Source organism: Bos indicus x Bos taurus, chromosome 3 (genome assembly GCF_003369695.1).
Source record: "Bos indicus x Bos taurus breed Angus x Brahman F1 hybrid chromosome 3, Bos_hybrid_MaternalHap_v2.0, whole genome shotgun sequence".
Lineage (NCBI taxonomy): Eukaryota > Metazoa > Chordata > Mammalia > Artiodactyla > Bovidae > Bos > Bos indicus x Bos taurus.
In genome coordinates this window covers 40,090,446-40,095,369 of record NC_040078.1, presented here as the reverse complement: position 1 = coordinate 40,095,369, position 4,924 = coordinate 40,090,446, and the positions used below count along the sequence as shown (strand labels likewise).

General features: G+C 36.1%; 1 long non-coding RNA gene across 1 annotated transcript; it reads right to left on the bottom strand.

The window, feature by feature from the left end:
* Nucleotides 1-336: 336 nt before the first annotated feature.
* On the bottom strand, nucleotides 337-1,837 carry LOC113890484. Its single transcript, XR_003510504.1, has 2 exons — nucleotides 1,487-1,837; nucleotides 337-521 (listed from the first exon to the last, which is right to left on the bottom strand). It is a non-coding gene; the product is annotated as an uncharacterized LOC113890484 (long non-coding RNA).
* Nucleotides 1,838-4,924: the final 3,087 nt, after the last annotated feature.

The following is a 4,924-nucleotide window of genomic DNA, read 5'->3' as shown; positions in this document are numbered from 1 at the left end:
ACACAAGACTTACAGGATGTAAAAAAAAATCACAATTCTGTTTTATCTTCAATGCCCTTTTTCATTTTTCAGGGAAATAATTTTCTGCTTATTTATTTTTAAAAACTTTTTATTTTGTATTGGTGGTTGTGTCAGTTCAATAATTATAACATATACATTCCAGGTTATTGATTAATGTTTCAATAGGCATTCAAATTAAGATTTCTCATCTTCTCAAGACCTATGAGAGTGGTCCTGTGCTCTTTTTCCTTCCGTGTCTCCCTTTCACTAACAGGTTATCAGCTTTCTCATATTCCTTCAGGGTCAAAGTAAGCAGGAAAAGTGAGAATAAAATTATTTTCCTTTGATTGATTGTGCCATATTCTCTGCTGGACATTGGCCAAATGTCTCTCTTATGGGACAAAATTTCCTCTCTTATGCGATGATTTTGTGAATTTTGTAGATTTTCATAGCTGTGGTTTTCATTCTTTGGCTGGATCCCATCAGTCTCTAACTTCCCTGGAGATTTCCGTCCCATGAGACTGAAAAGGTGAAAGTGTTAGTCAGTCACTCACTAGTGTCCTACCTTTGTGACCCTATGGACTGTAGCCCATCAGGCTTCTCTGTCCATAGGATTTCCCAGGCAAGAATACCAGAGTGGATAGCCATTCCCTTCTCCAGGGAATCTTCTGACCCAGGGATTGCAACCATGTCTTTTGCATCTCTTGCATTGCAGGTGATTCTTTACCATCTGAGTCACCAGGGAAGTCCCTTTCCTTACATAACCTCAAACTATCGAAGAAGCTTCAACAATCCCTATTGATCTTGGACAGTCCTTAAATGGATTTTACCCAGCTGTTGCCCACATGGCCAATAGCTGATCTATTCACACATCCTTTGCCCCAAGCTCTAGAACAGGCTAGTCTCAAAGCAACAGCAACAGTCTCCTGGCTCTACACCAAGAAGCTAATTGTTTTTGTTTTTGTGTTTTTTTCATCCTTTAGATAGATCAGGTAAGCATCTGTCTCCAGGTTGCAAGGCCTTTTATTGTTAGGAAAAACATATAAAGCTCTCTGAGTGGTCTTGTTGAAGACCACTCTTTTTGACAGGAAGAGCCACATTACCTTTCTGAAAAGAGAAGGTGAGATTTACTGCATCACTTTCTTGAAAGAAATTTTTCTCAAAACATCTTCTCTATATTCTGACAGTTTTTTATGTCCTTGAAATACCTGAGGGTTTCAAAAATCAGAAAACTGAGTTTCTGGATTTTCCTTTTTATATTCAGCAAATGGGCAAAGGGTAAGGTCTGTCTCATATTCATTTCATATCTCTTGAATTATTACTTCAGTCAAAATTAGGTAAAAATATTCCATTTCAATAATCTGTTCTGCATGTATCACATCCTGCTTTGTATTATACATATTTATATAAATATTATAGTCTTATGTCCCCTAAAAATATAAATTATATTCTTTTTAAAAGCAGATTCTGTCATTTATTTACTTACATAATCTTCATGGTATATACATCTGTTCACTAATTAACTGTTGAGTTGAATTTTCACACAGATTAGCAGGAAAAACTGGCCAAGGACTAGGGAAAACTGGCCTCCCCCAGTCTGTTGGTTTTCTATACCATATTTGTGTTGCTTTCAGTTCACTGGAAAAACATTCTGCTTCTGTCTGGGCTACTATATGTATATGGATCAAGAGATACTATAGGGTCACCTTAGTGCTGTATTTTGAACAGCTCATCCACCTCCACTCTTTTATTTCTCTCCGTGTAAGGGGGAAGAGGTTTGAATAAGGGTAGAGGAGTAGGACAGACTTAAAGCTAGTTGCGTCTATAAACTTCATTTGGGAAATATCAGGTCTCTTAGTTCTAGAATCCTAAATTTAACAGTTGGTTCTATTGTTAATTCTCTATAACCGAGGAGACGGGGAAACAGATACCCAGAATATTTTCTCAAGTGATGCACTCTGTACCCTTTATTTCTTTACCCTTTACCCTAAACACTCTTTACCCTTTATTTCTTCTCTTCCTCACTCCTCAAATTTGTCTTTGTAGGTTGGGGAAACTGGTTTTGATTGATGATGTGTTAATGTATTAATGCACCTTTTTTTTTTTTAACATGCTTTTTGCATTTGTGCTTAAAAATTTTTTTTTTCAATTTTTGCATTTGAAACTCAAGCACTGATACTTTGGTTGTATTGTTGTTGTTCTTCTCTTTCACCCTTTTTATAAGACATAAGCTTGAGATTCCATGGCTGTCCAGTGGTTAAGACTTTGCCTTCCAATGCAGGAGGTACCGGTTTGATCCCTAGTCAGGGAGATAAGATCCCACATGCCTTGTGGCCAAAGAACCAAAACATAAAACAGAAGCAATATTGTCATAAGTTCAATCCCAAATGGCTCAGTGGCAAAAGAGTCTCCCTCCCTGCAATGCAGGAGCCACAGGAGACATGGGTTTGATCCCTGAGTTGGGAAGATCTCCTGGAGGAGGACATGGCAATCACACCAGTATTCTTGTCTGGAGAATCCCATGGACAAAGGAGCCAGGTCAATCTACAATCCATAGGGTCACAAAGAGTCGGACACAACTGGAGCAAGTGAGCACAGGACAAAAAAAAAAGACACAAGCTCAAAATACTCTGGTTGCTGCCAGAATTGAGGCCACTGAGGGTAGGGGAAAGATTACTATGTAATAACTGCAACAACTTAAAAAAAATTTTAATATTAAAATGCTACATAATGACCATATAATCATAAATAGTTCTATTATTTATGTTTTATAATTATTTTTAATAATAATAAATAATTATTTGTAATTATTTATTATTTGTTTTTACTTCCTGAGTCTTTGGTAATCCATGTTCAAAATAAGTCTTCAAGATAGGTTACATACTGGGTGTGTCATTAGTCTTGGAGGAGTTATCAGAATTGTTAAAAAGAAGAAAAGACTCAGTCTCTTGCTGAACAGGTACATAGACTCCCAGTTTACTAATGATAAATCTGAACTTCCATTAATTTTCTCATTCGTGAAACTGAGTACCAAAATCCTCAGTTTATCTCATTCAATTATTGAAACATCTGCTCAAATATAAGTTTTCATAAAATCTATGAACTGAATTGTACATCTAAGTATGGTGATCATTGTGGTCAAATTCTTTCAAACTGATATTGTCTATACCATCAGTTCCCGACCTTTTTGGCATCAGGGACTGGTTTTGTGGAAGATAATTTTTCCATGGAATGGGGGAAGGGGTTGGTTTTGGGATGATTCAAGTGTATTACATTTACTGTGTACCTTATTTTTATTATTATTACATCAGCTCCACCTCAGATCATCAGGCATTAGATCCCAGTAGTTGGGGATTCCTAGTCTACACTTCCATTTATGATTCATAAACTTACCTGAATATTTTTGAATTTTTTAAATTATTGAATTATAATGAGATCTTACTTAAAACCATTTTGGAAGCAACATAAAATCATTACAGATATCCATGTGTATATGTATGTATTTAATTATATAGGTGTATGTTTATACATCTATGGGATATTTTTACCTTGTACGGCTTCCAAAATCACACACACACACACACACACACATATCAGCAATTGAATTCTTTATTTTATAGTTCTAATGTCAATATCTAATTAAAGACAAGCCAGAATACTGCTTTTCCAAGACACGAAATAAAATCCTATTTTGGTGGTTTTGCAGATCGCTCTTAAGAAAATCTAGAAAAAGAGTTGTAATGTGAGTCAAAGACAGAACGTTGAAATTTATTCATATTTCACAGAGATCTGCAGAACTATGGGTCTAGATTGCAGTTCTTAGCCACTAGCCAGCTTTGCATGCATTTCCACGATATGCTCTGTCTTCACTTTGTAAAATACTAACAGGCTTCTTGTGGGTGGGATCAAATGACTGCCCCTCTCCCTTCACCTGTGAAATTTCAGAGCCTATTTGAAAAGGGCCATTGTTTCCCAGGAATGCCAGGCCTAGTCCAGGAAAGAAAGTCTTCATTTCAACAGGAATTTGGAGCCTGCCTGAGAAGGCCAGCCAGTTACTTGGTGAAAACTGGCAATTCATTCAAGTTCTGAACTGTTACTATCCCAGCCTTACTCTCTTACTTTCAACTTCTGAGCTTTATGACTGATGCGTTTTTTTCCCTCTTAAATCATAGGGAAGTGTGTGTGTGTGTGTGTGTGTGTGTGTGTGTGGGTGCATGCCTGTGTGTGTGAGTCACAGCAGCAAGAAGCATGTACATAGTGCAGCATGTGCATTAGCAGTGATCTGATGAAGGAAACCTCTTGCCTCAAACAGTAAGCTGCAGCCATGAATATGAGACATTGGTTCCTCTGTTCCAACATCTGCCCCTACATTTACAGCATTTGAATGCATTCATGTGAATAAGGTCATATGTTTAACAAGCATTTTGAAATAGGTTCCCAATAAAATATATTTGTACAAGAATACAAAACAAAAATACAGTACTTGCATTCAAGACCTGGACAGAAGGCCCCTGTCTGAAGCACATTAAAAATAATTTCTGAAGTAAAATTAGGACTAGAAGCCAAAAGAGTACATTGCTTTAAAAAGGAAAAAAAAAAAAAAAAAAAAAACCAACACTTGATATAAAGGTACAGAGTCAAATCTTTCTTGTTAAAGTCTACAGGGGCTGATTCTATGAGCTTTACTATCTAATGTTCCTATGTTTAGAGCTCTCTGTTATTTTCCACAAAATGACCTGGAAATTTTCTGAGATTTGTTTATTCTAATAATAAGATCTTTGTTAAGAAAATCTACCTTTGCTTCTTAAAAAATTTCAAAAGATCCCCCAAGCATTCAAATTAACTAAAACATAAAAATTAAAAAAAAAAAAAAAAGTTTAGTGAACTTGAAGGCAAAGCATTCACCTTTATATGTGATTATTAG